This window comes from Hemiscyllium ocellatum, chromosome 37 (assembly GCF_020745735.1).
Source record: "Hemiscyllium ocellatum isolate sHemOce1 chromosome 37, sHemOce1.pat.X.cur, whole genome shotgun sequence".
Taxonomy (NCBI): Eukaryota; Metazoa; Chordata; class Chondrichthyes; order Orectolobiformes; family Hemiscylliidae; genus Hemiscyllium; species Hemiscyllium ocellatum.
This window is the reverse complement of record NC_083437.1, coordinates 15,682,749-15,695,439: the sequence shown is the minus strand read 5'-3', so window position 1 is coordinate 15,695,439 and position 12,691 is coordinate 15,682,749. Positions and strand designations below refer to the sequence as shown.

Genomic DNA, 12,691 nt, shown 5'->3' with positions numbered 1-12,691 from the left:
TGATCAGTGGGGTGTAAACACCATCAGCTTTCAAAATGTGGGTCTCTTGCAACCGATGGAACACAGGGAAATATTTGGACAGATTGGGTCTGACCTGTTGGCACTCATGGTGGCATTGCCTGAGTTATGTAAAAGGATTTTGGCTGTTGCTGTCAGACCCACTCAGAGCTAACATCTTCAATAGCCAACCTGTACAGAATTCACTTAACATTAAAAGCCACTTGGCTTTATAGTAATTAAGCTGTTATCTGGAACCCTACAAAGCAGGAGAAAAAAGTCTAATACTCCAAACAAAATGCAGACTGCAAGGAATATTTAATTCTACAGCAATGGAACAAATATTTAAGCAGACACATGTGACATAACCAAAGCCAGTGTTTCTACAGCAAAACCATCTGTAGAGCTATGAAATTGAACATGTTAACTCCAAAAAGAAAAAACTAATTCATAACTTGCACATAGCCAATAGCAGACATTGGCATAAAGCCATCTTGAGGCCATCACCTGAAAGATTAATTTGACAAAGTATCAAACCAACCAATTAAAAAAGCTGAATTCAAATCATCCAAATGAAGGTCATGCAACTGATATTTGTAGTTCAGAAAAGGCTTGTTAGTATGACTCCTAGTATAGAAGAATTGTCTTACAAGCAGAGGCTAAACAGGGTTACAATTCAACACATGAATTTAGAATGGGAGGTGATCTTAGTGAAAGATGGAATTCTTAAGAGGTTGGTAGAGTACAGAGGAACGGCGATTATCTGAATCAAATCTTGAGATCCCAATGGAACCATTACAAAGACATTTCCAACAGTGATCATGTCTTTTGTTTACAATGATTAAGCAGGCACAGTCTCCAAATGACTGTCTGCTGCCCTCCTCTCCCCACCCACTTCCCCTGGAGTTCTGCATAGGTGTAGACCCTAAACCCTGCTTCCCCAGATAATCTCTCCAACATTTATCTGGACAGACAAAAAGATGGAACTGTCAGAATGTTGTGGCTGCGGCTGCATGTGTGAAGGTGGGGGTCAGGGCAAGGTCTCACACATTGTGCTGGTGCAGCCTCCTGAACAGGGAGCAGACTTCAAAAACTGAGCCCCAAAGGAAAAGGCATTTAAAGTCAGTCAATTGATCGAATAACTGATTATCCAAATGAAATAATGCCTGCCCATAACATTTGGCTGACCAAGGTTCCCCATACATGTTTGAAGGGGGGGGTTCCCCTTTCATGAGATTCTAGGACTGGAGAGCGTAGTCTCAGGAATAGAAAGGTGCGAATTTGAAGAGGGGTGGAGAGTGTTTGGGAACTCCTTATCAAGCACTGTGGAAGCAGTCCTTGTATATTTGGGGAAAAAAAAGGGGAGAAAGTTAGATTCTTGATCAGTACAGGAATCAAGGATTTATGGGGAAGGCAAGAAAGTGAATACAAAGTGTCAGATCCTGTTGAATGGTGGGGCAGGTTCAAGTGGCCAAGTGACATTTCTGGTTAGCAAGGTAAGATTTGTAGCTCAGATTGGGTTTTGGATGTAGGTTTGCTCCGAGCTGGAACCTTCCAGCTCAGCAAACAAACCTACATCCAGACATTTATGCTCTGACTTCATGTTCTTATCTTAAGGTTTAAAATAGTTGTCCATGCAGAAAACAGAATTGGAACTTCCATTGTTGCACTAACATACATTCAAGCCTAGTCATGTTACGGCTGCCATGCACTCAAACAATTATGGCTTTTGCATTTCAATATTTGTACATCCATCTCAGCAAATTGGCAATATACAAGGTCAGGAACCAAAGCATTACAAAATGAATACATCAAATTATAGGTTTGAGAACCTTTTTGCCAGTTCAACCAGTTTACTAGAGTTAAGAAACCATCATGCATACTATTCCTTGTACAGAATTCCAGCTTCAACTACTGAAGGGTTGTCATGCCCATAGATTCACAGCAGAATATACATTACATTCTGACTTGAAATAATAAGTGCACAAATCAATTGTCAATTCTGTTGATGAAAATGAGACTTCCTGCACCAAAATCTTCAGTGGATCAGAGATATACTAAGTCAGAGTCTGAAATTTAGAGCATAATTCCTAACATTCACTGCAAAAAGAAAGCTTGAAGTGACATTATGTGCCAATACGGAATTTCTTAAAACAAAAACTTCTACCAAGCTATTCTGACTCAAGTCAGAATTTGTTGCACAAAAAAAAGTTAATTTCAGCATAGCATCCAAACTTCATTACAAGTCTATAAACAAACCAATGTCTAACAATACTTCCTTGCTAATCATTAGCTGAAGAGTCATGGGCATCATCAACGCACTAGTTTTATTCCCTGCAAGGATGGTAAGGACTCATGGCCAAAACATCGATTCTCCTGCTCCTTGGATGCTGCCTGACCTGCTGAGCTTTTCCAGCAACACATTTTCAGCTCTGATCCAGTCCTCACTTTCTCCTGGTAAGACAGAAACTCAACTCCAGCTATTACCTGGCATATAATGTGTTGTTTGCAAACCAATGATTCCACCTGGAGTGCTTAGACAAAATAGTAAAATCAAAGCTACACAGGAACAGAAGAGAGTTTCTTTCCCGAAGGAGGGGACTTGTGTAACAGAGGAGAGTTTGGATTCACTATTCAGTCAAACCAGAGCTCTCAGGCCAGTTCACATTAATAATCAGAATTTCTTAACTAGGTTATCACATAGGGCTTGGTTTGACCATCTAGAAAGTAGGGCAAAGTGGATTTTTCCAGCTCTACCAACTCCATTTTATTTTGCCACTTTTCAAACCTACCAAGACGTGGGCAGTAAGTCTAACCATCATAAGCATTTGGATGGAGTAAATCAAGCAAGCGTTTTCCTTATTCATTTTTCTATGATACAGAAAAGAGAATCAGTTGATAAAAATGACAAAGAAATACTCAAAAGAGTGCAAACAAAACATTGTTCCCTCTCCATGTTAGTTTCAACATCCCTCCTTTAGAGGGAATTTGCTCTGATCAGCTCCATGGATTCTCATGGAAAGTGACTGATTGCAATGTCTAAGTTCACTAAATGAAAAGGCTCCATCTCCTGACTGCTGGAAAAACTGTTCTCAATACAGATGTGGAAGGTTCTACACATGCACACTGAAATACTGCCAGTAAAAACTGGTAGTGCCCAAATATGCACAAAACAACAAGATGGGGTTTATCACTGGCAAGGAAGCTGCACATGCAGAAAGTGTGAATGCTTCAAGGGTGTCAGAAGGCTCAAAACCTAAAGGTATTTGTCAACCCCATTTTGGAGTGGGCAAGCAGAGAAAATTGGCCCACAATTTGGAATGCCCAAAAGGTCAGAACCATTACGACAATCTCATTTGGAATTGATTTAGCACAATGTTTTTTTGTCCATCCAGGTGTGGTGTGAAGACTACAAAGAACTACAAACGCTTTAAGAAAAAAAAGACATTATCCAACACCAGATACCATCCAGACTGTCTCTGGGGAACAAATCATTTGATAGCCAAAACCTAAGTCACAACTAAAACTTGAACCCAATTCTGAGTTGGCCTCATCTTATCAGAAACTACCAAGAGGTACACAAGGTAGAAGTCAGACAACATTCTGTAATGCCAAAGAACTGCGGCTTTCAGCCCAAATTTTCTTGAAACTAATGAAAGTCAAAGCAAAGTTCAGTTTAAAAAAACAGTGCAATGAAAATTGTTAATCATTTGCAAAGCTTGCAGTTTGGGAGATGCAAAATCCATTTGCTAATAAACATACACAAAACTCATCCCTGGATAACAGCATCATGATGGCTCAAAAAACTACCAACTGTTAGGACAGGTGGGGAAGTGCACCAGAGACAGGATATCCACCCAAGTCTTAGTATCTGAATCTAGGTCAGCAAAGTTGCAACATGAAGATAAGCACAGCAAATCTGATGCATCCTGTAACCAAAAAAAAATTACACGAATACATACAAGTTTAAAACAGAGACTTCACAATTTTAAGTCAAAACCACAATTAGTTCTTATTCCAGTTTGAAATTGGAACAGAAGACAACTGGAGAACTATCTGGCTTTTCTTCATAAAAGAGCAGTGTTGCAGAGGGTCAATTTTACATGCCCTTTCTATTCATTCATCCAACAGGAAATAGGCAGGGGGAATCTCTGCTTGTCAAAAGTAAAGCCTAGATTCAAGTGGTAACTATTAAATTCCACCAATCACAAAATAATCTGTAGTTACTAGGAATTTTAGAATCCTAGCGATGCAGTCATACAGAAACGGATGTAAAATCTTAACTTTGGTAATTTTCAAACACTTACCCCAGGGGTGCCTGGTTTGCAGAGATCAGCTGCCAGCATAGCATTAGAAACTCCAATAAGCAAATGTTATCAATGCTGCATTTCTACTCTGAAATCTGAGAGACAGTCCAACCAACAGAAAAATAAACATTCACTAGAAATTACAACCAAACACTTGAAAGTAGGTAGTTATCCTATTGTCCTGCAAACAGTGTATCAGTGAACCAAGATTCAGATATAGCAAAGATCTGAACAACTACAGTGATACATCCTCACAGGAAGCCAGATTCAAAAAAGACAGGCAAGTAATTTCATTTTTGCTTTGATAATCACAAAACTGGGCAAGGACATGGCATCACAGTACCACAGTTCCAGATTGTGCAATCTGGAACTGTTACAAAGTTGGGGGGGGGGGGGGGGGGATCTATTCTTCCTTTAACTTTGGGGGTAAAAAGTTGGCCATGGCACAAATTTGATACATCACAACTTTCTCTTTTGAAAAAAAGGTTGTTGAGCAAAAAAAGGTACAGGTTGAAGTTGCCTTACCTGAAGTGTATCTACGTGCAGTTGTTTTTTTTAAACAAAGTGAATGGAAATTCGCAAGACTACAGAGAAAGAACAGTGGAATAGTCCTATCAGGCAACTCAAGCAAGAGGCAATACTGACAATGACTAAATACTGCAACACATTCAAGATTCCATAATGCTCCCTTAGGGAAAGAGCACCTAGTGTAACATCAAATCAACAGGCAATTTCTCAATTACACTCATGGGTTTTGCCAGATTGGTAAAAAGGTTTCCACATTGATCAACTCAAATTTGGGTCACCGAGGACATTTGATCATCATGCCCTTGAATTGATCAAGCTTAAAAACAGTTGATAGATTTCTAGATTCTTACATGCTTACATTCTTGCTGGCTTAGTCTTGCCAAGATTCATTTCCCTCCCTTTCCTAGCTGAGGACACTCAGGAAATTCAAATACAAGTGAAATAAAGTAGTAACAAATGCTGGAAGGATGAATAAACCAAAATACTCAGCAAGTTAGATAGCAACTGTGGACAGTGAGTGGTATGGTTCAGATCAATGATTTGGTCAGATGACAGTCAGTCAATCTGATATTCAAAAACTGGAATCTCATTTTGTTACTGTTCAACTATTTGCAGTAGCCTGTTTCCATTTCAAATGGAAGCCAGACCTAATCCTGGACTCTGGTTACAATGCTAGTGAACATCAACTTTAAAAAACAAAACTAAACCTAACCCATTCTCAGACAGATTCAGTCACGATTACAACAGATTAGCTGAAGCAGTTTTGCAGACTTCCTGTTACTGAAACAGTTCATGCCTCAGAAACACATACACCATACCAACTGCACATGTCAACCTGACTCAGTTCTACAAAATTCACATCCCAGGAAAATTTTATTCAATGCAGGAATCAAAGAAAAGAACAATTCAACATGTTTTACTAATACTGCCGAGTGATTTGGTGTCACTCACCAATGGCACACTATGACTTTCCTCATCATATCAATTTCACAACTGTTGATTGGTGATTTTCTTCTGAATCACAGGAGGAAACATACAATCTCCATATTACCCAGTGTTGATGGAAAGTTGCATCAGCCCATTGAAGCAATATCTTCTCAAATATTTCAATGACAGGGACAGCAGACTATTGCATAGAAAGGCTCTACTGCAGGCTGTAAAGAGTGTACAGAATATCTGATTCTATGGAAAACAGTCTAGCTGTTCATACTGCCCTATTGTTTCCAGGAGCAGTGCAGCTTCACTGCAGTCAAATCCCCAAACAGCTGACAGAACATTTTCTATACAATACCCTACCTGATCAAAACTCAACAACTGAAAACTAGAAATCTGCAAACATTTGAACACTAAGTGACATCCAAAATGATGGGAGTGGGCCAATTTATTCTTCAGGCTTGGCCCTATTTTCCCCAAACTGCAAAATAAGCCTTACTTTAAAAAAAGGGAAAATAGCAACATTGAGATATCATACCCTTTTAACTTCCTCTTTAAATGCTTTGTATTTCTGACTAACACTAAAAGCAGGAAACCTACTCCTGACCGTTAGTTTTAATTTTCAGTAAAGCACGACCCCAGTCCCTCTCCCACACAATAAGGGGACGGGGGGGGATGCTGCTTAAGGTCAGCTCGGGGCTGGAATTCCGAAAAGGAAACCACCTCCAAACTGCGGCATTCGGTGGGAGCCGGGTAAATGCAGCAACAGCAGCGTCGCCCTCCATCCCCCTTGGCGGAGTCTCTCTCCCTCCCAGACCCCGAGGCCAGGAAGCCCCCGGACGGGGCCACACAGCCCCACCCCAAGGCTCCAAACGCCGCGGCGGCAGGGGGGAGGATCAGAGCCCGAGCCGGGAGGGCGCTGCCCCGACACCGACACTCGGGGAGGCAAGGCCTCAGGCGCCGGATCGATCCCAGCCCCAGCCTCTCCTCCCCCCGGGGCGCCACCGCCCCGCTCTGGAAGCCAACCCGGGAGGACGGTGCAGGAAGCGAGGCCCGGGGCCGGGCCGGCTCTCAGCGGCACAGCCCGGGAAGGAGGGACAGGGGCACTTCCCCCTCTCAGCCCCACTCCTCTGTCGCTCTCCTTCCCCTCATCCCCCTTGATTTACTTCACCCAGCCCGTCCACCTACCGCTCCCTCCGCCCCTCCATAGCCCACACTCACCCCCTCCCCCGAAAACCGACCGTCTCCACCGGGCGTTGGCAAATGCACGGGGTCTCCGGATCTGCTTTAAACTGCAGCAAGGGCACGCCGCGATGACGTCATCGCGCAGTCCCCGCCGGCATCGGCGGTTACGTCATCGCACTCAGTCTGCGCAAACTCTGACTTGTAGGTGAATCAGGAGTGGCTGAGGGATCAGGAGAGTGGATCAGGAGTGGCTCAGGGATTAGGAGAGTGAATCAGGAGTGGTTTAGGGATCAGGAGGGTGGATCAGAAGTGATTTAGGGATTAAGAGAGTGGCTCAGGAGTGATTTAGGGATTAGGAGAGTGGCTCAGGAGTGGTTTAGGGATTAGGAGAGTGGCTCAGGAGTGGTTTAGGGATTAGGAGAGTGGCTCAGGAGTGTCTTAGGGATTAGGAGAGTGGATAAGAAGTGATTTTGGAGTCAGGAGAGTGGATCAGGAGTGGCTTAGGGATCAGGAGAGTGGATCAGGAGTGGCTGAGGGATCAGGAGACTGGATCAGGAGTGGCTGAGGGATTAGGAGAGTGGATCAGGAGTAGCTTAGGGATCAGGAGAGTAAATCAGGAGTGGCTGAGGGATTAGGAGAGTGGATCAGGAGTGGTTTAGGGATCAAGAGAGTGGATCAGGAGTGGCTTAGGGATCAGGAGAGTCTCAGGGATCAGGTATGGAGAAGGAGAGTGGTTCAGGAATCAGGAAAGTGGATCAGGGATCAGGAGAGTGGCTTAGGGATCAGGAGAGTAAATCAGGAGTGGCTCAGGGATCAGGAGAGTGGATCAGGGATCAGAAGAGTGGATCAGGCATCAGGAGTGGCTCAGGGATCAGGAGTGTGGATCAGCAGTGGCTCAGGGATCAGGAAAGTGGATCAGGGATCAGGAGTGTGGATCAGGAGTGGCTCAGGGATCAAGGGAGTGGATCAGGAGAGTGGATCAGGAATCAAGAGAATAGATCAGGAGTGGCTCAGGGATCAGGAGAATGGATCAGATTAGTGATTCAAAGATCAAGAAAGTGGCTCAGGGACCATGAGAGTGTGTCAGGAGTGGCTCAGGGATCAAGGGAGTGGAACAAGATAATGGATCAGGGATCAGGAGAGTGGATCAGGAATCAAGAGAATAGATCGGGAATGGATCAGGTGAGTGGTTCAGGGATCAGGAGAGTAGCTCAGAATTGGGTCATAGATCTGGAGTGGCTCCAGGATCAGATGAATTGATCTGGAGTGCTTCAGGGATCAGGAGAGTGGATCAGGGGTCAAGAGAATAGACCAGAAGATTGCATTAGGAATCAGAGAAGTGGTTCAGGAATCAGGGAATTGCATCTGAGATCAGGAAGGTGGAACAGAAGAATTCATCAGGGATCAGAAGAGTGGATAAGGTGCCCCCATCCGCTCCTGAAGATGTTGCCTCATGTTGGGATGCAGTGTCACAGCCACTGAACACCACCAACCAAGCAGGCCTTGGTTCTATTAGAGAAAGTGAAGCAGCTATCACCACAAACATAGTCCACACCTGCACAAGGTAGTAACTGGTCTTGCTGCAAAACAAAGAGGAACTCTCTCTCCACTAATATGCCTTCACTCTCTGGATGTAAGTATCACTGGTAAAGACAGCACGAATTGCCCTAAAAAAGGAGGCTGCTAGCCTCTTTCAACTAGTATGATCTGCAAGTTGGAGCAACTGCGATTTGCAGTTCAGACTGCAGTTAAGAGCTGACCATTATTTTTTCCCCTGGGACTGAATCATAAGATGTACAGCATGAAAACGGATTTTCTGTCCAACCCGTCATACTGACCAGATATCCAAAATTAATCTAGTCCCATTTGACAGCACTTGACCTATATCCCTCAAAGCCCTTCCTATTCATCTTACCCATGCTCCTTGTGATTTTATAAACTTAAATAAAGTCACCCCTCAGCCTAAGCTCCTGGGAAAATAGCCCCAGCCTATAGTTCAAACCCTCCAACACTAGCAACATCCTTGTAAATTTTTTCTGAACTCTTTTAAGTTTCATAACATCTTTCCTATAGCAGGGAGACCAGAATTGAATGCAGTATTCCAAAAATGGCCTAATCAGTGTCTTGTGCAGACACAACATGATCTCCCAACTCCTGTACTCAATGCACTGACCAATAGAGGCAAGCATACCGAATGCCTTCTTCACTATGCTATCTAATTTCGACTCTGCTTTCAAGGAACTATGAATCTGCACCCTAAGGTCTCTTTGTTGGCAACACTCCCCAGAACCTTATCATTAAGTTATAAGTGATTTGCCTTACCAAAATACAGCACCTCATTTATCTTAACTAAATTCCACCTGCCACTCCTTGGCTGTCTGATCAAGGTGCCATCGGTACTCTGAGATTACCATTTTTGCTGTCCACTATACTGTCAATTTTGGTGTCATCAGCAAACTTAGTAACCAAACCACTTATATTCACACCCAAAACATTGATAACAATGACCCAGCACTGATCCTTGCAGCACACCCACTGGTCACAGGACTCCAGTCCAAAAAGCAAGCCTTTACCACCACCTACCTTTGAGACAATTTTGTATTCAAATGGCTAATTTCCTCTGGATTCCATGAGATCTAACATTGCTAACCGGTCTCCCATGTGGAACCTTGTTGAAGGTCTTACTGAAGTCCATATAAACAATGTCCACTGCTCTGCCCTCATCAATCCCCTTCATTACTTCTTCAAAAAACTCAATCAAGTTAGTGAGACATGATTTCCCACACTCAAAGCCAAGTTGACTATCCCTATTCAGTCCTTGCCTTTCCAACTATATATATAAACCCTGTATTTCTGAATTCCCCTCTACAACTTCCCCACCACTGATGTCAGGCTCACCGATCTATAGTTACATGGCTTCTCCTACCACCTTTCTTAAACAATTGCATCACGTTAGCTGACCTCCAGTCTTCGAGCACCTCACCTGTGACTATCGATGATACAAATATCTCTGCAAGGGACCCAGCAATCACTTCCCTAGCTTCCCATGGAGTTCTAAGATACACCTGATCAGGTCCTGGGGATTTATCCACCTTTATGCATTTTATGACATTCAACACCTCCTCCTCTGTAATATGGACACTTTTCAAGATATCACTACTTATTTCCCACTATTCATTTCTAGCTTCCTTAGCCTCCTCCACAGTAAATATTGGTGCAAAATACTTGTTTAGTATCTCACCCATCTCCTGCAGTTCCACATATAGACTGCCTTGCTGACCTTTTTTGGGCTGAATCATGTAAAAACAAAAGATTTCCTTCCCTAAAAGGCATGAATGAGGTCAACTCAATAGCAGTGCCTCAGCTTCCACATCTCATAAGTCAATGCAAGACGGCCAATCAGTTATTTATTTCCTCTTTACCGTCACCCAACTCTGCCTTGTTCTATATTGATTTTGCTTAGATGTGACCCATTCATTGATCCTCAAGTATCCCAACCTCATCTGTTAATCTGAACTGGAACAATTATGGGTTTTGGGTTTTAATTTTCAGAAGTGAAACTCAGACAGAAAGGTCCACTTTTTCAGAAACATAATACAGTCTGGCAAAAGGACAAGGATCTGAAATGTTTCTCTTAGCACAAATGCTGCTTGACCTGTTTTTCGGTTCTTATTTCAAAGTCCACTTCTTGGTGGCTGCATTTTTGTGCGAGTCCATTTGCAAACCTCATTGTGCCAGACACCGTTTAACTGTGAATTGATGACATTATTCTCGTGTTGGTTTGATCACAATTAAACATTTCCAATTCGGTTTAAAAACCTAGTCCTCATCTGAGAAAGGCAGCAACAACCGCTAGGTCAATAATTTTAGTCAAATATTTCTCCATGCAATAACATCTTCAAGTTTTCTAGCAAGAGTTGCAGGACAATAGTTCAGCTAACTTACCCTGAATCCTGGCTGACTTTATGCTTCTGTAAACCACCTCTCGAAGACTATTGTGACATCTTTACCTGCCACTTCGACAGAGAAATTCCTGAGCTTAGCACAGACCAAAAGTTCAAACTGGGATGTTCTTCCGTACTCAAGCTAAGTACCACAATTGTGAATATTTTCAACTTTAAAAAATCCTTATTGCTTCTTTAAGGTTCTGGAACATTTTACTATCCTTTAGCACTACACACCTCAGCTCCCTCTTCTAATTACCTCAGTTAGATTTTCTCCGTGCTCACAACCAAATAATAAATAACCTCCTTTGTCTCTGTGGTGGATTATCTCTTTGTATGCTCACTGGCACATCAACACTATTCAAAGCAGCTGACCATTTCCTATTCCTCTAACATACTTCATTATTATCTGTCTCCATGAAATTCAATTCCTACCTGTCTCACGGCAGCCAGTGTGATTCCAGTACGAGTTTTCCTTTGCGTCCCTTTGTTTTCATCTCCTGGGTTTCCTTAAGGACCTATCATTTGCTCCCTCCTCCTGCTTCGTTACACATTGCTCCTTAACAACATTTGTAGGCATGGAATCAGCTTTCATAATATAATACCCAGATTTACCACTCCTCTAACCTGTCTCCAATTACCTGCATGCTGTCTGCATCAACACCTGACTAAATAAGAACTTCTCCTAGCTTATGACCCAGAAAAATGAAACAATATTTTTCAGTCAATGCATCACATACTTTATGCCTTGATTCACTGTGTCCTCAGTCAACCCCTCATTGTTGATCTAAACTGACCTTAAATGGGCTTGATCTTGTGTTCTGCTTTGAAACCCATAACCATCTATCACCAAGATTGCGATTTGTCAAAACATTAACTCTGTTTCTCTCTTTCTCTGCTGATGCTGCCAGACCTGATGAGTTTCTCCAGCACTTTGTATTTTTATTACCATGACCGTTTACTTGCATGATGTGGAGGTGCTGGTTTTGTACGGGGGGTGGACAAAGTTAAAGATGACGTGACACCAGTTTATAGTCCAACAGGTTTGTTTGAAAATACAAGCTTTCAGAGTGCAGGGGCGGGATACATAGAACACAGCTTTCTTCAGTGAGGCAGGATACATAGGACACAGAATTTATAAGTGAAAAATCAAAATGTCATACATCTGGTACAATGTATTAGACAAACCTAGATGGCTGATAAGTTATTAATTACTTAGAATGGGGATTGATTAATATGTAAATCCTAGAATTTTTTTAAGTCACAATGCCGAGATAACTTAAGATTTTATCAGTATATAAAAAAAGGATGTCATCTCAGCTCAGACAATGCATTAAAGCTGTGAGGTTCGAGTCTGTCTGTATACCAACCTAGAGTCAGACTGGTTTTATTTCCAAAGTATGAATTTATAGAATGTCACACTGACTGATTGACTGTGTGCTTTTTGAGCAAAAGAGAATGTACAGTGTATCTGCAAATGCAAATTCACCGCATAGACCTGTATTGTGTGTGCTTCCTAATTGGTGCCTCCTAATTGCTACATTACGATTAGCTGCCAAATTGCTCTCAAACTTAAAAGAAAAATCCCTGTTTAATATTTCAGACATTACCAGTACAGGACTGAGTCAAGAAAATACTGCAAGCTAAAAATAGAATAATTACAAATGTAGAAGTACTTGATGTGGATGTGCTGGTTTTTTAAGGTAAATCATTTTACTGATATTTTAATACAATGGATTTGTTAGATAAATTCATTTTGAAATGAGGTATTACTATTTGGATTTAAATTGCAAATTG

General features: G+C 42.2%; 1 protein-coding gene across 2 annotated transcripts in view; it reads right to left on the bottom strand.

Annotated features, from left to right (window-relative positions):
• Nucleotides 1-11,351, bottom strand: part of cdc42 (cell division cycle 42) — a 31,004-nt gene extending 19,653 nt beyond the window's left edge. The window contains exon 1 of one of the 2 annotated variants that reach the window (XM_060852137.1): nt 11,330-11,351. The gene's annotated coding sequence lies outside the window, so the exon portion shown is untranslated. Of the gene's footprint in view, nt 1-6,986; nt 7,081-11,329 lie in introns of those variants that run through there. The other variant, XM_060852135.1, reaches the window with a different exon arrangement.
• Nucleotides 11,352-12,691: the final 1,340 nt, after the last annotated feature.